This window comes from Myotis yumanensis, unplaced genomic scaffold (genome assembly GCF_028538775.1).
Source record: "Myotis yumanensis isolate MYYU_CA2020_CCGP unplaced genomic scaffold, mMyoYum1.0.hap1 SCAF_17, whole genome shotgun sequence".
NCBI classification, from domain to species: Eukaryota; Metazoa; Chordata; class Mammalia; order Chiroptera; family Vespertilionidae; genus Myotis; species Myotis yumanensis.
In genome coordinates, this window is record NW_027223768.1 from 44080212 (window position 1) to 44103590 (window position 23379).

At 47.8% G+C, this 23379-nt stretch overlaps 1 pseudogene; it reads right to left on the reverse strand.

Annotated features, from left to right (window-relative positions):
* Positions 1 to 17183: 17183 nt before the first annotated feature.
* On the reverse strand, positions 17184 to 19283 carry LOC138995503 (mRNA export factor GLE1 pseudogene; annotated as a pseudogene).
* Between the last annotated feature and the right edge of the window lie 4096 nt (positions 19284 to 23379).

Below are 23379 nucleotides of genomic sequence, written 5' to 3' on the forward strand. Positions count from 1 at the left end.
TATTTCACAGACCTAGAACAAATGCTCCAAAAATTCATATGGAATAAAAAAAAATTTCTCAAATAGCCACAGCAATCCTGAGAAAGAAGAAGAAAGTTGAAGGGATCACAATACCAGATATCAAACTATATTGCCAAGCTATAGTTCTCAAAACTGCCTGGTACTGGCACAAGAACAGACATATAGACCAATGGAACAGAACAGAGAATCCAGAAATACACCCAAGCTATTATGCTCAATTAATATTTGACAGATGTTACAATGAAATCAAGAACAAACAATGCAATCAAGACAGTCTCTTCAATAAATGGTGCTGGGAAAACTGGAAAGATACGCGCAAAAAAAATGAAACTAGACCACTAATTTACACCATACACAAAAACAAACTCAAAATGGCTAAAGGACTTAAATGTAAGATGAGAAACAATAAAAATCTTAGAAGAATAGGCAGCAAAATCTCAGGCATATGTCATAGCCATATGTTTACCAATACAGCTCCTAGGGCAAAGGAAACTAAGAAGAAAATCAACAAATGGGACTACATCAAAATAAAAAGCTTCTGCACAGCAAAAGAAACCATCAACAAAACAATAAGAAAGCCCACTGCATGGGAGAACATATTTGCCAATGTTATATCCAATAAGAACCTAATCGCCAAAATTTACAGGGAACTCATACAACTTAAAAAACAGAAGATAAACAATCCAATAAAAAAATGGGCAAAGGACTTAAATAGACACTTTTCGAAAGAGAACATACAGAAGGCCGAGAGACATATGAAAAATGCTCAAAGTCACTAATCATCTGAGATGCAAATCAAAACATCAATGAGATACCATCTCACACCTGTCAGAATGGTCATCATCAATAAATCAACAAACGACAAGTGCTGGTGAGGATGTGGAGAAAAAGGAACCCTTGTGCACTGCTGGTGGGAATGCAGACTAGAACAGCCACTGTGGAAAACAGTATGGAGTTTCCTCAAAAAATTAAAAATGGAACTCCCATTTGACCCAGTGATTCCACTTCTAGAAATATATCCCAAAAAATCAGAAAGGACATATGTTCACAGCAGCACAATTTACCATAGCTAAGATTTGGAAACAGCCTAAGTGCCCATCAGCAGATGAGTGGATTAGAAAACTGTGGTACATCTACACAATGGAATACTACGCTGCTATAAAACAGAAGGAACTTTTAGCATTTGCAACAGCATGGAGGGACATGAAGAGCATTATGCTAAGCAAAATAAACCAGTCACAGAAAGATAAATATCACATGATATCACTCATTTGTGGAATATAATGAACAACATAAACTGATGAACAAAAATAGATCCAGAGACAGGGGACAGACCACCAAACCTCAGAGGGAAAGGGGGGTAGGGGGGAGATAAGAGCTCAACTAAATCAGGAAGAATTAGAAAATCTAAATTGACCAATCAGCAGCGAGGAAATTGAAACAACCATAAAAACCTCCCAAAAAGCCAAAGTCCGGGACCAGATGGCTTCCCCAGTGAATTCCACCAAGCGTTCAAGGAAGATTTAAAGCCTGTGCTTCTCAACTCTTCCAGAAAATTGAAGAAGAGGCGACACTTCCTATGAGGCCAACATAACCCTGATACCAGAACCTGGCAAAGAAAGAAAACTACGGACCATTATCTGTGATGAATACAGATGCAAAAACCCTAAACAAAGTACCAGCAAATCAAACACAGCAGTACATCCAAAAAACAGTACATTACGATCAAGTAGGGTTCGTTTCAGGGGCAAATCAGTCAATGAACTACACAAAATTAACAACAGAAAAGCTAAAAATCATATGATCCTATCGATAGATGCAGAAAAACCATTTGTCAAGATACAACACCCACTTATGAATAAAACATTCAGTACAATAGGACTAGAAAGAAAATACCTCAGCATAATAATGGCCATATATGATAAACCCTCAGCTAATACCACACTCAATGGTGAAAAACTGAAAGCTTTCCCTCTACAAACAGGAACAAGACAAGAATGTGCACTCTCACCACTCTTATTCCACATAGTTCTCGAAGGCCTAGCCAGAGCAATGAGGCAAGAGAAAGAAGTAAAAGGATCCAAATAGAGAAGGAAGAAGTCAAACTGTCATTTTGGCGAATGACATGATTCTGTATGTAGAAAACCATAAAGACTCTACCAAAAATCTATTAGAAACAATAAGCAAATACAGTCAAGTTGCAGGATACAAAATCAATGTGCAAAAATCCATTGCCTTTCTGTATACTAATGTTACCGGAAACCCCCGGTTGGGCTCAGGCTGCCTGTGGCTGGGTCCAATAACGAAGGCAGGATTGAGTCATATTACACGTTTATTGAGGAGGCCAGCCAACCAAGAAGACAGGGCGCTTACAAGCATCAAATACTGCCTTCCAGCAGGTGCAGGGGACAGGACTACATGGGGGGAGGGGCTAGGGTGCTATGTGCAGGCCCGCGGGTCCGTAGACGTCAGCTATTGTCCTTAGTCATCAGGTGATGAGATTATGTTGATGAGATGATGTTTTGATTCCTGGTGAGTCCCCTAACCGTGCTTATCGGTTCTGCTTGCTGGATTCAGAGCTCAGTCACCTCCTCAATCGCTTCGCACAGGCCTTGGAAAGGAAACTTGAAGAAAAGCTTAATCCCCTATTCACATAAACATATGTGTTCTAAGATTTAAAGTAATATGATTACTTTTCTGATTAATTCGGGTTCTCTATCTATTACATAGAGTATAAGTCCCCCCATTACTAACTGTGGGGCATGGTTACAGTGTTTTGGCCAGGTTCAAGCCTCGGACTAATGAAAGGACAGGGCCTTCCCATTGCCACGTGCAAATCCCAGCTGGAGGGCAGGGCCCTCCCAGCACAATCATAGCTAACCGCTGTGGTTGTAAGCTTGAACCTATGGTCCGAACACGTAGCCCCACGTGCCTTGTGATAGAGTTCAGGTGCATGTACTTGAGTGAGGTTGAAACTCACGAGAATGCTGTAAACAACGGGATCATGCCCCTACTTTGCCTCGTGGCATCTGCTATAAAATAAAGACATGGCTTGTGGGTGCTGGCGCTGTCTCCTCATCAGGAAGCAGCGTCCCACTGAGACGCAGTTATTATTCTCTTGTCTGCTTTTCCTTAATCCTTTCACCCCCACCACTCGGGATCACCCTTGGTCGTGCTGGTGTGGCACAACTAACAAAACTTCAGAAAAATAAATGAAAAAAAATCATTTTGCAATGCAACCAAAAGAATAAAATACCTAGGAATAAACTTAACAAAGAACATGAAATACCTATACAGCGGGGCCTTGACTTATGAGTGTCCCGACTAACGAGTTTTTCGAGATACCAGCCAGCCGTCTCTCCGCCAATTTTTTGCTTTGAGTTGTGAGCTAAAATTCGGGTTCCGAGACAGCTTCAGATACCCCACCGCTAGTTGGCGCAGTGAACGTCACAGTGAATGCCACAACAACAGCCCAGTATCATGTGTCTCACTCGTTCACTTTTGATTTGATGTACGAGTAATTTGAGTTACGAGCTTCATCACGGAACGAATTAAATTCCTAAGTCAAGGCTCCACTGTATACTGAAAATTATAAAGCATTATTAAAAGAGATTGAAGAAGATATAACAAAATGGAAAAATATCCCATATTTGTGGATTAGAAGAATTAACATAAAATGGCTATATTACCCAAAACAATATACAGATTCAATGCATTCCCCATCAAAATCCCAATGTCATTTTTTTAACTTTTTTTTTATATTTTATTGATTTTTTACAGAGAGGAAGGGAGAGAGAGAGATAGTTAGAAACATCGACGGGAGAGAAACATCGATCAGCTGCCTCCTGCACATCTCCCACTGGGGATGTGCCAGCAACCCAGGTACATGCCCTTGACCGAAATCGAACCTGGGACCTTTCAGTCCGCAGGCCGACGCTCTATCCACTGAGCCAAACCGGTTTCGGCCCCAATGTCATTTTTTAAGGGAAAAGGAGAAATCATCAAATTTGTATGGAACCACACAAGACCCCAAATAGCCAAAGCAATCCTGAGAAAAAAAGAACTGACTTCAAATTATACCACAGAGCTAAGATCATCAAAACAGCATTGTATCGGCAGAGAAACAGACACACAGATCAATGGAACAGAATAGAGTCCAGCTATAAAACCACATGCTGATTTTCAACAAAAGAGCCAAAAACAACCAATGGAGTACAGATAATCTCTTCAATAAATGTGCTGAGAACACTAGAAAGCCACATACAAACAAATGAAACTGGATTAGTTTATCCCCATGTACAAAAATCAATTCAAAATCGATCAATGACCTAAATATAAGACCTGAAACAATAAGTTACATAGAAGAAAATACAGGCACCAAACTTATGGACCTTGTTCATAGAATATATTTTATTAATGTGATCCCAAAGGCAAGGGAAGTAAAGTAACAAATAAGCAAATGGGACTGTATCAAACTCAAACGCTTCTGCACAGCAACAGAAACGGACAGCAAAACACAGAGGCAGCAAACCATATGGGAGATGACATTTGCAAACAGTAGCTCTGACAAAGGTTTAATTTTCAAAATATATAAAGAACTCATAAAACTCAACAGCAAACAACCCAATCAAAAGGTGGGCAGAGGACCTGAAAATACACATCTCCCAAGGAGAGCTATGAACAATAAGGATGTTCAACGTCACTTGCAATTAGGGACGTTCATTGAGATGCCACCTCACACCGGTTAGAGTGGCCATTATCAACAAGACAAGCAATAACAAGTGTTGGGGAGGCTGTGGAGAAAAGGGAACTCTCATCCACTGCTGGTGGGAAGGTAGACAGTGCAGCCACTGTGGAAAGCAGCCTGGAGATTCCTCAAAAAATTAAGAATAGAGCTACCATACGGCCCAGCAATCCCTCTCCTGGGTATACACCTGAAAACCTCAACATCATGTATTTGCAAAGATACATGCACCCCTGTGTCCACTGCAGCATTGTTCACAGTGGCCAAGACACGGAAACAACCAAATGTCCACGACAGAGGACTAGATTAAGAAGATGTGGTCCATCCACACAATGGCATCTACTCAGCAAGAAGAAAGATGAAACAGCTCCATTCGCAACACCACGGATGGACCTTGAGAACATATGCTAAGTCAGCGGTTCTCAACCTGTGGGTCGCAACCCCTTTGGGGGGGTCGAACGACCCTTTCACAGGGGTCGCCTAAGAACATCAGAAAACACATATATAATTACATATTGCTTTTGTGATTAATCACTATGCTTTAATTATGTTCAATTTGTAACAATGAAAATACATCCTTCATATCAGATATTTACATTACGATTCATAACAGTAGCAAAATTACAGTTATGAAGTAGCAACAAAAATAATTTTATGATTGGGGGTCACCACAACATGAGGAACTGTATTAAAGGGTCGCAGCATTAGGAAGGTTGAGAACCACTGTGCTAAGTGAAATAAGTCAGACAGAAAAAGCTAAAAACCATATGATTCCACTCAGATGTGGAATATCAAACTGAAATTCATGTACACAAACAGCAGTATTATGGTTGCCAGAGGGAAGGGGGTGGGGGGAGAAGGGGGCTTAATATAAGGTGACAGGAGAAGATCTGGCTTTGAGTGGTGGGCACATGGGCAATAATCAGATCTTGTCACATAGAACCCACACCTGAAACCTATGTGTTCATTTGACCAATGTCACCCCAATCAATTTAATAAATATTACATATATATAATCTTTTTTTGCTGCTTTCTCCTTTTAAAATATTTGACTGGAAAAAACATACTTGACATTGTCTCATTTTAATTTTTAAATGTCCTGTATTTAGAGAAAGAGGAAGGGAGAGGGAGAGACACCTGTGCTATCCCACTATTGACACCTTCACTCTGGCTGGCTGGGACAACACTCTAACGCACTGAGCGGCCTGGCCAGGGCCATGAGATTTTATTTTTATTTATTTTTTTAAAATATATTTTATTGACTTCCTACAGAGAGGAAGGGAGAGGGATAGAGAGTTAGAAACATCGATGAGAGAGAAACATCGATCAGCTGCCTCCTGCACATCTCCCACTGGGGATGTGTCCGCAACCCAGGTACATGCCCCTGACCGGAATCGAACCTGGGACCCTTCAGTCCACCGGCCGGCGCTCTATCCACTGAGCCAAACCGGTTTAGGCGACATTTTAAATAAATGCTCAAGAAAACTTCGGTTGCTTTCAATCACCATTCCTGGTTATATAAAAGTAAATATAAAAAAAGGAATAAAGAAGACGTTTTAAAATTCTTAGAGACTTTATATCTTTAAAGAGAAGCTTTGTTCTTACAAGAGAAATAATATAATAGTTTCCATTTTAAACTTGGGCCGTACATGGTAGCTTCTAACAAAGCTAATGTGATAGAATTGACCTGGGAGATGTCAAATTGTTGGGGAACATAAAAATACATTTGGGGGGAGGGGGGCTAGCAATCTGAATCTGTGCGGTAACCTGCCTTCTAATGCACATTCTTGCTAGTTGATAATTAACTCACTGCCCTTCCTTAATTATCTGGTCTTGCAAGACCTATTTACCTAAATACTCCCGTTTTACAGAGGCTGTAAACCATGAACCATACACAACCCCTGGAGGGGCTATCAGTGCTGGCACCAGGCCAGGCCTTCAGGTGTGGTCTCACAACCCCCATCCCAACACACGGGGCTTTTTGCAGAGCCTGAGAAAGGTCCAGAAGTCTGATCCTTATTTGGGGGACAAAGAAACCAAAGGGCATAAGGGGAAAGCTTGCTCCATATTCACAGACTCAGGATTTGGAAAACTGAGCCTCCGAGTCACTGTTCAAGTACAGGTGAAACATCTGAAAATAAATGGGTTTATCCTGAATCTCTGAGTACTCCTGTGTATCTTTTGGTCGCCTAGTAAATTCTGTAACAAAATCAATGATAAGATAAAGTAAAAAAGGTGTGGGACATTTATACCATGGAATACTGTAAAAAAGAGGGATTTGCCCTAGATGGTTTGGCTAGCTGAATAGAGCATCAGCCTACAGTCCAAAGGGTCCCGGGTTCAATTCTAGTCAAGGGCATTTACCTTGGTTGCAGGCTCCTTCCTGGCCCGGGCTCTGGTCAGGGCTTGTGCAGGAGGCAACCAATTGACCTGTTTCTCTCACATTGATGTTTCTCTCTGTCTTTCCCTCTCCCTTCCACTCTCCTTAAAAGTTAATGGAAAAATATCCTCAATTAAGGACTAACAAAGAAAAAGAGAAAAGAAAAGAAAGAAAAAAATAAGAGGGATCTCTAACCCTTTGGGACAGCACGGAGGGACTTGGGAAATATTATGCTAAGTTAAATAAGCCAACTGAGAGACAAATACCACATGATCTCACTTATTTGTGGAATCTAATGAACAAAATGAACTGACCAACCAAGTAAGACCAGAAGCAGGGAGGCATGGAACAGACTGACATGCCTCAATGTGGGGTTGGGGGACAAGAAGAGATAAACACAATAACTTACATACTTCCATGCACAGCCCATGGACACAGACAATAGGGGGTGAAGACCTGGCGGGGGCGGGGAGCAGTAGGGGCTGGGAGGAGAGGGATAAGGGGAGATGGGAGATATCTGTAAATATTATCAACAATAAAAATATATTTAGCCGAGGCCGGTTTGGCTCAGTGGATAGAGCGTCGGCCTGCGGACTTGAAGGTCCCGGGTTCGATTCTGGTCAAGGGCATGTGCCTGGGTTGCGGACACATCCCCAGTAAGAGATGTGCAGGAGGCAGCTGATCAATGTTTCTCTCTCATATATGTTTCTAACTCTCTATCTCTCTCCCTTCCTCTCTGTAAAAAATCAATAAAATATATTAAAATATATATATATTTAAATGCAAAAGTAAAAATAAATAATATAAAAATATTTAAAAATGAGAAATAAATATTTTAAATATAGAAACTATCTTTATGTACAGAGGACTAGTGAGTATAATTCATCAGGATGAATATATATACTATCGAGTTCACAATAAAAAAATGTATATCATTTAAAAAGTAGTTCAAAATGTATATTATTCTTGTCTCAGTATGAAAAATTTATAAACTTGGATCTTATCTGCAGAAAAGCAATCACAAAATTCAGCAAGTAAGAGAAAAGGAAGTTTGAGCAAGTGATGAGAACTGTGTTTTCTCCTCAGAAACGCTCTGACCGTTTCAACCGTGAGTCGGCAGGTGGGTAAGCACTCTCATCACTTACACTGTAACTTACGTGTGTGTTTCCGCCTGGGGTGCTGTGTGAGCAGAGGCTGCAATGCAGATCCCTCGTTGTCAGAGGAGGGCTTGGTTGGGGCAAACGCCAGGTACTGACACCACAGGAACCCGAGGCCTGGAGACGGGGAGCAGACCCAGCAGTCTCAGAGGGTAGGGGGCAGGAGGAGATGAACGAAAGAACTTACCTGCAAATACGCATCCGCCCTGGGCACAGACCGCAGGGCGGTGAAGGCCTGGGCAGGTGGGAACCTGGCGGCCGGGGGCAATGGGCGCGGGTGTCTGTAATGCTCTCAACAGTTCAGATTCAAAAAGAGCCGGTCACATAAATTCATGTGTCCATGCGGCCGCCTGTGATTCCTGGTGCCAGCTGCTTTCGGGGTGACAGTGTGGGAGGGGAACGGGCCCCCGCTTTTCCCGGCTGCCCCTGCGGTGCTGCTGGGATGTGTTCCGTGTGTCGGCGCAGGTGTGGACACTGACTCCGCCTGGCGTCCCGGAGCCTCTCACGCCGCGCCCTTCGGTCCCCTCGCTGTCCGCAGTGAGCACAGCCAAGTCTTCCCGCTGAGACTCTGTTCCGCAAATGTAGCCGTAACTATTTTCGTGAGAAATGGCTGGAATGGCATGGCCGCCGAGAGAAGTCTCAAATCGGTGATAGTACCGGTCATAAGCAATCACCCATCACAAGGCCACCAGGCGGATATTTTTTCCATTGCTTTTTAGGAAAGTGGAAGGGAGTGGGGAGGGGAGAGAGAGCGTAAGATATAGAGAGACAGACAGAGAGAGAGAGACATCAATGTGACTGAGACACATCAATTTGTTGCCTCCCACATGCGCCCCGACCAGGCCAGAGATCGAACCTGCAGACCAGGTACAAGCCCTTGACTGGGAATTGAACCTGTGACCCTACAGTGCGTCAACTGACTCTCTAACCTTTGAGCAACAGCAGCCAGGTGTCATGTTCTAGTAAATAAATAAAATGCGTTATTAATGAACAACCATATGCCAACCAGCTGGACAATGTGGATGAAATGGACAAATCCCACCCCCCCCAAATACAATCTTCCAAAACTGAATCAGGAAGAATCAGAAAACTTGAATAGGCCAATAACAACTGAGGAAATTGAAGCAGTAATCAAAAAACTCCCAGCAAACAAAAGCCCTGGTCCAGATGGCTTCACAGAACAGTTTTACCAAACTTTCAAAGAGAGCTAGTACATGTCCTCCTCAAACTACTCAGAAAATCCAAGAGGAAGGAATACTTCCAAGCTCTTTTTATGAGGCCAGTATTACCCTAACTAAAAAACCAGATAAAGACACTACAAAGAAAGAGAATTACAGACCAATATCCCTGATGAACACAGATGCTAAAATCCTCAACAAAATATTAGCAAATCGATGAAGCAATATGTTAAAAAGATCATACACCATGACCAAGTAGGATTATTCCAGGGATGCAAGACTGGTACAATATTCGCAAATCAATAAATGTGATACACCACGTAAACAAATTGAATGACAAAAAACACATGATCATATCAATAGACACAGGAAAAGCATTTTACAAAACCCAACACCCTTTTTGGATAAAAACTCTCAGCAAAGTGGGAATAGAGGGATCATACCTCAGCAAATAAAGGCCATATATGACAAGCCCACAACCAACATCATACTCAATGGGCAAAAACTGAAACCGTTTCTCCTAAGAACAGGAACAAGACAGGAATGTCTGCTTTCATCACTCTTATTTAACACTAGAGGCCAGATGCACAAAATTTGTGCAAGATTAGGCCTTCCTTCCCCCAGCTGCCGGCACCAGCTTCCCTCTACACCCAGGACCCAGGCTTCCCTCACATCCCTGGCTTCATCCAGAAGGTTGTCCGGAAGGACGTCCAGTCTAATTAGCATACTATGCTTTTATTATTATAGATAGTACTGGAGTGCTAACCACAGTGATCAGACAAGAAGAAAACATAAAATACATCAAAATTGGAAAGGAGAAAATAAAGCTCTCATTATTCACAGATGATATACTATACATAGAAAACCCTAAAGAATCCACCAAAAACCTACTACATTTAATAAACAAATTCATAAATGTAGCAGGATACAAAATTAACACCAAGAAATTGATGGCATTTTTATTCACCAATAATAAATTCTCAGAAAGAGAAACTAATCAAACAATCCCATTTACCACTGCAACAAAAATATTAAGATACTTAGGAATAAATTTAACCAAGAAGGTAAAAGACTTGCACTCAGAAAACTATAGGATATTGAAAAAAGAAGTAGAGGATGATATAAACAAGTGGAAGAATACACTAAGTTAATGGATTAAACATTAAAATGCCCATACTACCCCAGGCAACCTCTAGAGTCAATGTAATCCCTATTAAAATGCCAACGGCATATTTCACAGAACTAGAACAAATACTCCAAGCATTTATATGGAACCACAAATAGCGGCAACAATCTTGAGAAAGAACAAAGTGGCAGGGATCACAATACCAGATATCAAGTTGTACTACAAAGCCACTGTAATCAAAACAGCCGGTTACGCACAAGAGTAGGCGTATAGACAATGGAACAGAACAGAGACCCCAGAATTGACCCAAGCCATCACCCTGATTTAATATTTGACAAAGGAGGCAAGAGCATACAATGTTGTCAAGACAGTCTCCTTAATAAATGGTGTTGGGAAAATCGGACAGATACATGTAAACAAAACAAAACTAGACCACCAACTGATGTCATGCACATGAATGGATAAAAGACCAAAATAAGACTAAAATAAATGAAAGCTGTGAAACCATAAAAATCTTAGTTGAAACCATAGGCAGCAAAATCTCAGACATCTCTAGTAGCAATATGTTTACCAATGCATCTCCTAGGGCCGTGGTCAGCAAACTGCAGCTCGAGAGCCACATGTGGCTCTTTGGCCCCTTGAGTGTGGCTCTTCCACAAAATGCCACATGCGGACGCGCATGTACAGTGCAATGGAAACTTCGTGGCCCATGCACAGAAGTCGGTATTTTGTGGAAGAGCCACACTCAAGGGGCCAAAGAGCCGCATATGGCTCGAGAGCCGCAGTTTGCCGAGCCGCAGTTTGCCAACCACTGTGCTAGGGCAAAGGGAAGTGAGGAGAAAGTAAACGAATGGGACTGGGACCACATCAAAATAAAAAGCTTCTGCATAGCAACAGAAACCATCAGCAAATGGAAAGGGAGCCCACTGTATGGGAGAACATATTTGCCAATGATACACCTGATAATCTCCAAAATATATAAGGAACTCAGACAACTTAACAAAAGGAAGACAAGCATCCAATCAAAACGTGGGCAAAGGACCTGAATGGACACTTCTTCAAAGAGGACATACAGAGGCCAAGAGACATATGAAAAAGTGCTCAAAGTCACTGATCATCAGAGAGATGCAAACTAAAATGACATGAGGTACCACCTCACACCTGTCAGAATGGCTACCATCAACAAATCAACAAATGACAAGTGCTGGCGAGGATGCGAAGAAAAGGGGACCCTCGTGCACTGCTGGTGGGATGCAGACTGGTGCAGCCACTGTGGAGAACAGTATGGAGTTTCCTCAAACAATTAAATTTGGAACTGCCATTTGACCCAGTGGTCTCACTTCTAGGAATATATCCTAAGAAGACCGAAACACCAATCAGAAAGAATGTGCGCAACCATATGTTCATAGCAGTGCAATTTACAACAGCTAAGATCTGGAAACAGCCCAAGTGCTCATCAGTAGGTGAGTGGATAAAAAAGCTGTGGTTGCCTGACCAGTATGGCTCAGTGGTTGAGCGTCAACTTATGAACCAGGAGGTCACAGTTAGATTTCCCGTCAGGGCACATGCCCAGGATGTGGGCTCAATCCCCTGTGGTGGGGTGTGCAAGAGGCAGCCAATCAGTGGTTCTCTCTTATCATTGTTGTTTCTCTCTCTCTCTCTCTCCTTTCCTCTCTGAAATCAATAAAAAAAAATTTTTTAAAAAAAACTGTGGTACATTTACACCACGGAATACTACGCAGCAGTAAAAGAGAAGGATCACTGACCCTGTGAGACAGCATGGAGGGACCTGGAGCGTATTATGCTGAGTGAAATAAGTCAGTCAGAGAAAGACAAGTATCACATGGTCTCACTCATATGTGGAATCTAATGAACAAAATAAACGGATGAACAAAATAGATCCAGAGCCATGGAAGCATGGAACACACTGATGAATCTCAGAGGGAAGGCATGGGTGGGTGGGGAGAGATCAAGCAAATAACTTGTATGCACTATGCATGGCCCATGGACACAGCCGATAGGGTGGGGAGGGCCTGAGGTGGGGAGGGGGGCTGGGGGTGTCTATGGGGGGAAAAGGGTGACATATGTAATGCTTTCAACAATAAAGATTTTTTTTTAAATAAAGTAAAATGCTTTATTAACCCGATAAGTGCACTTGGCTTTTTGAATCTTTTCTTCATAGTGAGTGAATTTTTAAAAACCTATTCATTTTTTAAATTGTAGCTGAGGAACATTTAATTATATGATTCAAATGCATGACTTACATATTTCTCTCCGTTTTGATAATAATGGTGCTGGCGCCGTGTGCACTCCTGCTGTGCTTCCTTGTTGTGTAAGTGAAGTGTCTGCTCAACAGCGGGGCCAAACGTTTGAAAAGCACCTGCTGGCGGAAGGGCTGATGTGGCCCATGCTCTGCACACTCTTCAAATTTGGGGAAAATGTTGGTCAGTGACAAAAGTTACAGGGCAAAGTCAAGGAGACATTTACTAATGTTTCTATTGTCTGCAAATCATGCCACTGAATAATCGTGACGAATGGAGAGCCAATTGCAACATTTTCCTTCATTAATTGTTGGCTCTGGCGCGCGCGTGTGGAATGCCATTTCCTGAACGCGCTGTGTTCCAGGCCTTTCCCACGGTCGGAGGCGGCGGGAGCCGGTGCTGTGGCCCCTGCGGGGAGTGGTTTGGCACACAGGGTAGCCACCCGCAAGGCAGAGGTTCTCCCGGGACAGAGACTGGGCGCTGCTGCCCGGGGGCTCACGCAGCACAGGGGGTGCTCGGTCCCCTGGGCTGAGGGCAGAGCCGGCGGCGGCAGCCTGTGCCCCCGCCCGGCAGACAGCGCCCCGAGTCCCGCTCTCCCGGCTTGGGGCTCCCCGCGGGACAGAGTGGCTGGGGCAGCCGTGGCCAAGCCCCGCGTGTCCTCTCTTTCCTGGTGTGTGAGGCGAGAGGGCACTGTCCCGCTTGTCCTGTTTCCTTGTGTGTGTGGCGGGCTCTGTCCCGCGTGTCCTCTCTTTCCGGGTGTGTGAGCCGGGTTCTGTCCCGCGTGTCCTCTCTTTCCTGGTGTGTGAGGTGGGCACTGTCCCGCGGGGCCAGCGCACAGTGGGAGGAGGAGGGAAGAGGGGCTTGGTGAGCGACTGACGGCGTGGAAGAGGAGGCAAACCTCAGCGCCTGCCTCTCCGCGGCTCCATCCCACCACTGACCCCGACTCTTCAGCTCTGATCGCACCCCAGGCGCTCCCAGAACCCAGACCCGGCCTTCAGCTCGAGGAGCTAGTGGCCTCCAGTGTGTGGGCCTCTGCCCACAAGGTTGCCCGGGTTGACCCTACTTCCAGCCCCGCTGCCCCTGCCCCCGCTGGCCCCGCCCCGCTGCCCCTGCACCCAGCTCCTCTGCCCCTGCCTCCGCTGCCCCTGCCCCCAGCCCCTGCCCCCAGCTCCGCTGTCCCTGCCCCCAGGCCCGCTGTATGGAAGAGGGCCTGGCCCTGGGCGCCTGGGGGTCTGCTGAGGCCGCAAGGGAGGGCTCCAGCCCAGTGGGGGGCAGGTGGCTGCCAGTGACCCGGCTCCCAAGTGGCCTGGCCGCCTCGCTGGCAGGGCGGGGGTGGGGGTGGGGTGAGGGTGGGGGCTCGGGGGCGCAGGGGCCCGGGCACCGCGGAGTTCACCCCCAGGGCAGCTCACTGGGTCCTCAGTCCCAAGCACCATGTCCCTAGGGCCCTGAAAAGCCCCCAGACTGCGGCAGGGCTGCGACCCCCAGGTTGGCAGCTTGTCTTCTGGAGCCCCGGGTGCTCACTGAGCCTGTGCGGTGGGCACTCCTGGGGCTGGGCTCCCCGGCAGGTCTAGGGGACCCTGCACAGTGACGGCTGATGCACACTGAGAAGAGGGGTTCGCTCCCGCTGGCCGAGGGACCCCACTCCGCATCAGGGAAGTTCCTTCATGGAGGACAAGCCCTCCCCAGCTTGGCTGCGGGAAACTTACCGAGTGAGCGAGGCCTACTCTGAGCCATCACGGGAGTGGGGGCGGCACTGGCTGCGGGATCTGCTCAGGGCAGATTGGGGGGGAGGGAAGGCGGATCGTCAGGGCCTGAGGGGCTTCCACAGCCAGGCTTCCTGGCCACAGTTTGGGGCATGGAGATGCCCCATGGGCACAGGGTGGGGTCCTGTCCCCGAGGCTGTGGGGCAGGTGCTGCACCCGAAGGCCTGGTTCGCCTTGTGGCTGTGGCTTTCTACCCCAACCCACCACCGCACAGCCTGAAGCCATGCAGTCCCCCAAAAACATTCAGTCCAGACCCAGCAATTGAGGTAGAAATAAACCTTAGCCCAGTGGTTCTCAACCTTCCTAGTGCCACGACCCTTTAATACAGTTCCTCATGTTGTGGGGACTCCCAATTTCATTGTTACAAATTGAACATAATTAAAGCATAGTGATTAATCACACACAAAACATAAAGACATCTTAGTTAAAAAAAATAAAATTAAAATAAAAAAATTAAAAAAGTCACAAAAAATACAAAAAAAAATCCCAAAAAAAACCCTAAAACCTCCTTAGAAAACACTTTGTTCCAGACTTTCAACACGCTGACGCTTCCGCAAGTCAAGATGGCCCGGCCCAGACTTGGTCTCTGGGCGGGGGCCTGACCATCCCTCCAAGAGGGAGGGGGAGTCTTGGTGGGAGGGGAGCGGTGGGGTAGCGGGGTTGACCAGATATCCCAGCCAAGACTTCTTTGGCTGTGGATTACAGAGATTGGGTTGACTGAGGGCGGAGCCCTCTGCTGGTCGAGAAGCGCCAATGCAAGCACCACTCCTGCAGCCTCCTCTGGGGAGGGCAGAGCCAGGTGACTGGACTTCCCCAGGTCTGGCCAGACCCGAGGGGGGAAGGACAACCAGGGGCCCTGTCTGCGAGAAGGCAGGGGCTGAAAAGTACTCATGGATGCCGATGGACCACTCAAATGAACAAGTGTCCGTGCCTGACTGCGGATGTACACACAAACACACACACACACACACACACACACACACACACACACGGGAGACCAAGTTCCGCTTTCCCCGGGCTGCCAAGTCCTCGCCGCCCCCCCACCCCCCGCGAGCCCGCCACCACCCCGACCCACGGATGGGCAAGAAGGAAGGAGAGGAGAGCGACTTGTGAGAGGTTTTGCTCCTTGGAGCAGGCGCGGGGCGAAGATTGTTTGGTGCTGGCAGGCAGGGGCGGAGCCAAGGACAGGCTCTTCCAAGGGTTCTTGAGCTGCTGGAGGAAATCCGGAATCCGGCCTTGCTCCCGCCTGGCAGCTTCCAGGCCAGCTTGGCGACGTCCGGCTCCAGCTGGCCCCGCTGCGTCTGCAGTAGTCAGGGCAGCTGCCTCTTCTGGAGGGCGCTACAGATGGCGCCGCGGGCCACGTCGCCCCTTTAATAGCGCGCAGGGGCAGCCTTGTCACCTTGGTGGAGGCTTCATCCTGGCGAGAGCAGAGTTGGTGCGCTGGCCCCGCCCCTGGGGCGGGGTTACGGAGGCCGCTGGGGCCCGCAAAGCACTAAAGTTGCTTTGTTTTGGATTTTTAAAATTCAAGTTTTATTATTTGTTGGCACCATAGTAAATAATTCATAGAGGGGGTCACTTCAACAGTACCAGGGAACCTCCTCACAACACCCCGTTCCCCACACATGACATTCAAGGAGGAAGAGACCGTGGCCGCTGCCTCTGCAGTACAAAAGGTAGTAAATCTTTCAAATCTCCACTCTTATCTGAAAAGCCAGGCTTTGGATTTCTGTAGTGGGTTTAATCAGGCACATTTATCATCATTCATTAGTCAGAACAAGCCAAAATAACAACAACAACAACAACAATAATGCAGTTCTCAATTCCTAACATCTCTGTTTCACACACCCCCCCCCCCCCCCCCATTGCTTGTGGATGCTCAGCTCATGCACACTGTGGCCAGCTCCATCTCGGTCCATCTTCATTCAAACTGAAAACCCCACACACACAGAAGGCACCTGCCCTGGCTCATGCATCCCTTGTCACCCAGGCACTGGATTCCAATCGAGAGGACAAACAGTGCTTCTTGGTTCAAGACAACACATGGCAGGGCCTAATTCTAGACACTAGGCTGTCTGAAATGCAATTGAGGACAAAGTCCATCCCTACATCAGGCATTGCCTCTGAATTTCTAATGACTTCACAAGCCGAGAAAGGCAAAGCAGCCACAGCTCAGAGTCATATGTGAGGATTCGGGCCTCAACTACTACAGGATTCTTGGAAGTGGTGGGCTCACTTCAGCTCAGAGCGACACGCTTAGGTATTACCTACTTTCTGAAAGATTTGAGACAGAAACTGTGGCATCAAGTGCTAAACACCTCAAAACCTTTGCAAAAGTGAGAAGGCCGAATCCATTCCCCTTCTGTCCTGTGGATCCCTTGAGGAGTCATCAGTGGCCCATGAAAACCTTTCCTAGCCACAAGGCATAAATAGATATATAAAAATACATATTGGTAGGTTTCTAAATCTGACAGTGCTCTCTCAAACACAGCTCTGCTCAGTGGCTTTATTACTGCGCCTCTGCAACAAAACGGTGCCGGGGGGTGACGAGTGACGTCAGGAACGCCAGAAGGAGGAAGTCAGAAAGCCCTTGGGGACAGGAACCTCCTTGCGCTGCAAACATTCCTCCAAGAACTGCTTGAGGCGTCTGAAGGATCCCATCTGTCCCGAGCTTGTAATGGCTTCAATCCTGGGGCAGTAGTCCTCTTTGATGAGAAGCATCATCTTCCAGAACTGGGCCTGATACTGCTTCATGAGGGCATTCCCACACACCTCTAAGAAGTCCAAGAGGAGGGTGGCCGTCACGTCCGGCAGGGGCTCCATGTTTAGTATCTGTGCCAACCAGCGCCAGCCATGGTTTAAGCCATGAGGGTGAACCTCTTGTCGAATTCCATATGGCCACCGGAGCTGGATGATGGCAGCATAGAGATGCATCATCCCGGACATGCGTTTCAGAAAGCAGTCCCGCTGCTCCACCTTGGAATCCTTCACTTGGTAGCCAAGCATTCTTTGATAGTCTTCCAAAGCCATTCCCTCCCTGGAAGCCGGGTAGAGAGGGACAGAGTACGGACAATTCTTGTGCAGATGAGCCAAGATGAGGTCCCCCACCCTCGGGTGCAGCTCCCAGATCCCGGACGCTATGGCGGCGATGGGGAACGCAGCTTCATGATGAGAGGCCACCTCTTCCTCTCCTTGTTTCACAAACTTCTCTGCCAGTTTGTACTGGACAAAGTCCAGGCCCTGTGGATTCAGTGTGACGGACACAGAGCGCCCACCAGATTGAACAGGTTTCCCAGAGAGCAGGTTGTGGATCTTGTCAAAGATCTCCTTCAGCTTGGAGCCTGCGATGGTGGAGATCTGGCTCACTGGGATAGTGGCTGCCTTCTGGAGGTCCATCTTTATCTTTTTGACCTGGCTGTCTTTGCTGCCGGTCAGTCCCTCAAAGGCCAGCACACACTGACGGGAGGCCTCCTGCAGCTGCTGGTGCCACTGCATTGTACTGTCTTGGACCTTCACCTGGAGGCCATCACTCAGTGTCCCTCCCGGGCCCTGGCTGGGAGCGGGACACTCATTGTGGACCTCTGGCCTCTGCTGCACCTGTGCCTCTTGCCGCTTCACCCGGGCCTCCTCTTCAATCTGCCTCCTCCTCTTGTCTTCACACGCCCTGGCGACCGTCAGGAGGTCCCGCATTTCTTGCAGCGCGCTCTCGGCCACGGCTTTGTCCTCTGCCGTGGGAACGCCGTTCTCTGAGGTGGTCCGAATGATCCCCGCGATGAGGCCTCGCAGCTGGTTGCCTCGGCTCCGCAAGGCCAGCAGGTCCACCTTCGGGTCTCTGTGCTGGCCCACGGAGTCCAGCTGCTGGTTGAGGTGCAGCAGCTCCTCCTGCAGGGCATAGAGGCTCCGCAGGCGGAACTGGCCTTCCTCCCTCCGCAGCCGCTGCTGCTCTGCCTCCCACAGCTTCAGGTTGAGAATCTCCGCTCTGTAGCGATGCTCAGCTTTCAGCTTTTCTTGCTGTGCCAGGGCTTCTCTGGAGCTCTTGTCCAGCACTTCCCTCAAGTCCTGGAATTCTTTGCGATGCTCCCGTTCCTTGCGTTCATCAAAACGCTTCAGCTGTTCAGATGCCATCTCAGAGAGTGCTCGCACCTTCCTCCCCTGCTCCTCCTGCCACAACCTCAGGCCCTCTGTTCCTTGCATTCTGTGCACTAGCTCATACATTCGGATGCAGCCTTCCACCTCGATGCCCCTGGAGGACCGAAGTAACATGGGTTCCGTGTGCTGGGACCCACGTGTGCTCTTGGTCCCACCTGGTGTTGCTGGTGTTCTCGGGGATGCTGGTGAGAAGGCAAGGCTTCTTATGGGATACCTGGGAACAAATGAAGGTTGGTCCAGGCCTGAAGTGGAGCTAGACGATGTCGAAGTCTCTGAGGCAGACAGGTTCTCTTGTGTGGGGGGTAGGATATGATCTACCACCCATCCGGCGTAAGAAGATAGCTGGGGAGTGGACGCACGTTCTTCTAAAACATCCTCGCCCCGCAGAAGCCAGTCGCGGCGGTAGCAGAGGCGACCTTTGCCGGAGCTGCGCAGCGCCTGCAGGGGCTCCCGGCGGCGGCGGCTGAGGCAGCGGCGGCTGAGGCAGCGGCGGCTCTCGGACGGCATGGCCCGTGCTGCAGGCGCTCTTCCAAGGTGCCGCGGGTGGAAAAAACAAACCCCTCGAATCAGCCGCCCCGGAAGCGGAAGCGAGCGCTCCCTCACTCTAAAGTTGCTTCCTAATTGCTCTAGCCAAGTTCTGGCCAGGATCTCCAGCCAAGTTCTGTCTCGGATCTCCAGCCAAGTTCTGGTTTGGATCTCCAGCCAAGTTCTGGTTTGGATCTCCAGCCAAGTTCTGTCTCGGATCTCCAGCCAAGTTCTGTCTCGGATCTCCAGCCAAGTTCTGGTTAGGTTCCCCAGCCAAGTTCTGTGTCTCCTTGCCTTGGGACGTCTGTATTTATACGAGGTGATTTGAATCCTGTCGGTTTCTATTCCAAAGTTAGAGCTGTTTGGGCTCTGGCAGGCGGGGGCGGAGCCACAGACAGGCTCTTCCACCGGGAATCCACCAATCACACCGCCGCAATGGGCGTGGCTGCTCTAGCGTGGCTTATGATTGGCTCAGCCCTCCCGCTTCGGTATATATAAGTCTCCCTCCCTGCAGCACAGCGACTTGTTGGTCAGACAGCCAGCGACTCCACAGTGGGAGGGGTGAGAGCAACTTTTTTACATACGATATCGGTGGACTGTGGTGGCCGTTACAGGTGGAGGCATGGAGGAGTGCGCTTGCCTCTGCGGCTTGGGCTCTTCGCGGGGATGTCGGCATCCTCTGGAGTGCCAGGGCCCAGCTGAGACATCAGCGCCGACACCATTTGGTGGATACTGTGCATGCACATGATGGCCTGCCTGGGCTGCTGTGTCGGTGCTCCGGGCTGAGCCCATTGGGGCTCACGTGACCTCGTTACCCATTCAGAGTGCTGGGATCGAAATAGCTGCTGCTGGTGCAGGACCCACTGGAGAGCTGCTGCCCACAACCTTCCCAAGGACCCAGCCCAGCCTCCACGCTACTCCTGGCAGTGTGCTCTGGCGCCCGTAGGACTGGGCGAACTTTCGGAGTGTGCACACCTGCGAATCGCGGCTTCCTGCTGCTTTTCCCTTCGCATTCCCTGGACTTGGAGGATTCAACCCCTTCTCGTGGCAACATTGAACACCGGGAAGACGCATCACGTCTTGATGGGGGGAGTGGGTATTTTACTTATTTTATTTTATGTATTATGCTGTATGAAATGATTTATGAAGTTCCGCTGCATCTACTTTTTATCCCGTACTAATAAAAGTCTGCACCATATGTCGTGCTTGTGATTGGGTTTCATTTCTGATCATGTCAGATCATGTTTGGCATCATGGTTGTGCTACAAAGCTCAGGTCCCTGAGAGGAGAGTGGAGTCTGATGTTCCTTGAAATGACAGTAGTTTGGGCTCCAACTCTAGGTCCCTGCCTAATCCCTCACTCACAATCAAGGTCATCCCCACCCTCAGGGGCACTAAAAGCCTTTAGGAATTCACCCTCCAAAGGTGCCCCTCCCTTCTGTGGTCCTTCGGCAGCCTCAGTACCCCTCTCAGAATCCCTCAGTCCATGCCCGCCCCAACCCCATCCGAGGAGCCCTCCCTGACCTGGACGACTTCAGAACATGTCCAGAATCCTACCTCTGCCCACCATACCGTGAAAATGCGAGCTCTCTGCAGCTTCTGGAAGAAGGGTGCAAGGGCTGATTGAAGTGATGAATTTACTCATAGATCAGCCGTGTCTCCACATTCCTCAGTTCACGTAAGAGAGAAACCAGATGTCAGTCAACAGTGCAGAAAATCACCTGGACTAGAGGACACAATGACAGGCACACCACAGTGTGACCCTGGGATACCATTCAGGAATGTTTTCAACCTCAAAGGGCAGAACATGACGCACCAAAGAGAGAAACCATGTAAATGTCATCGACGAGGGAAAGGCTTTCTGCAACGATCTGGGCTTAGAAACCACAATGCAATGCACAATGGAGAGAAGCCTTATGAGTGCAGTGAGTGTGGGAAAGCCTTCAGTCAGAGTTCTTTCCTTAGATAGCATGAGGCCATCCACACAGGAGAGTAATCACATGAATGTCCCCTATGTGACAAAGCTCTCAATCAAAGATCTTACCACAGAAAAGCAGGATTGAGTCCATCCGGGCAAGCAGTGCTATGAATGTCACTAGTCAAAGCTCTGGCCTGAACCCGCACCAGAGAATGCACATGGGGCAGAAACCACATGTATGTCCCATGTGTGGGAAGGCTTTCCATCAAAAGTCTGAGCTGTCGACATGTTACTAATAACACACACCAGAGAGAATCCATGTGAATGCGGTCAGTGTGTGAACGCCAACATGCGAATCTCATCAGACACCAGAGTTCCTACACGGGAGAAGAGCCCTAGGCATGTCAGCTATGTGGAAAATCCTCCAGTCATGGTCCTTCCCTTAGAAAACATGACGGAACTCAACAAAGGAGAGGGAATCATGGAATACCAACGCTGTTTTACACATTATTCACTCGAGTGAAATGATGCAGGGTAAAATCAGGTGAAACCTTTTATTCATCAAACAACACTGGTCATGTACGGGACCACTCACAGTGTACAAACCACTGTGTCTCAAAGGCGAGGCATTCGCTGATCACTTATTTCTTACTCAACCTAAAATATCCCACACCAAGGATACAGCAATCCCAAATGGAAACCCACATACTTAGTTGTTTCTATATTAGAAAATATGAGGGCATGAGTGCTGTGTGTGTGTGTGTGTACGCATGCGCGCACGCGAGAAACTGCCTGTGCAAACACTAATAAAGAGCCCTTCAACACACAGCTCAGCAAGTAATGAAATGTCTGTGGAAATGAAAGTTGTTTATAGAAATGTGACATCCATTGCAGGAAGCTAGGGTGATCTGGAAACTTTGAATATAGAATTTTGTAAGAAATTCATCTTTCAGGTCAGCAATGCTTGCCCATATTGGAACAAGAAAATCTGTTGCAAAAGAAGCAAAGTGTTGGTGTGGTGGTTTTCCTTATGCGGTTTTGAACACATACATTCAGGTTCACACAGCCCTTTCCCCAATGGCTGCTTGGAAACATGGTTGTAGCCTCTGTCAATGTTTTCTTCAACACGATCTGCTTAAGACACAGCCAAGATCTTCTGCCTCAGGTGATAGACGCCTCTGTATGACGGGACCCTGTTCAGGCAAGTTCATTCGGGCATAACAAAGGCTCTCACGGAAAAATCTTGGTGGGACATCATTCTATGGCTCTGCTAAGTCGGGCCAGGAGACAGAGTTCTAGACAGTCTTTTTTTTTTTTTTTTTTGGTTCGTTACACACCCTATTTCTCTTTTAGACATCATGGAGCAGGGGGCCTCCAGTCCCAATTTACAAACCAAGGAATCAGTTGGGTTATCCCTTGTGGACGTCAGGGCCGTCAACTCTCGTGGAGACCAACGTGCTACCAGGAAGCATAAATCATGTCCAGTTAGGGGAGAAGACACCCTGAAACGGGAAGAGGCAGTTCAGATGGCGAGCTGATGTAGCTAGGAGATCTCACAGTGTGGTTTCCTTTGGCATTTCATCACGCAGGTCATCGTCTCTCACATGGATTCTAATAAAAGCCCCCTCGGGAACAGCACACTACCGAGTCCTCTTGAGGGCAGGGCTGTGGGAAATTGATATAGGGTTAAGCCTCAGACTGACCTGCTGGCAAAGTCACAAACAAGTCCTAGCTTAGAGGGCACAGTCCTCGTAGCATAATTAGGCTTGACCTTATAACACTCCCTAGATCTTATCTGGGAAAGCTAATGGGATGAGGAAGTGCAGGAAGTGTAACCATGGTCAAAACAAGTGAAACTCACAAGAACTGTGTAACTATGGTAATCACTACCTTGTTTACCTCTCACTATAAAAGCTTGGTGAGGCCTGAGCACAGTGGAAGTCCTTCTCCCTGAGTTGGACTTGCTCGCCTGGTCCCCCATATTCCCAAATTATCTTGTGTCTTTTCTATTTCATTTGTGTGCGGCTCCACTTCCAGACCCGAACCCTGAACCACGCAGGATGTGGAGGGAAACACTTACGACATCTGGCGCCCGTTGGGAACTCTGGAAGTGAAGGTTTCGCTAGAGCGAAAAAACGAAGTTTCACTGGCAAAGTGAGGA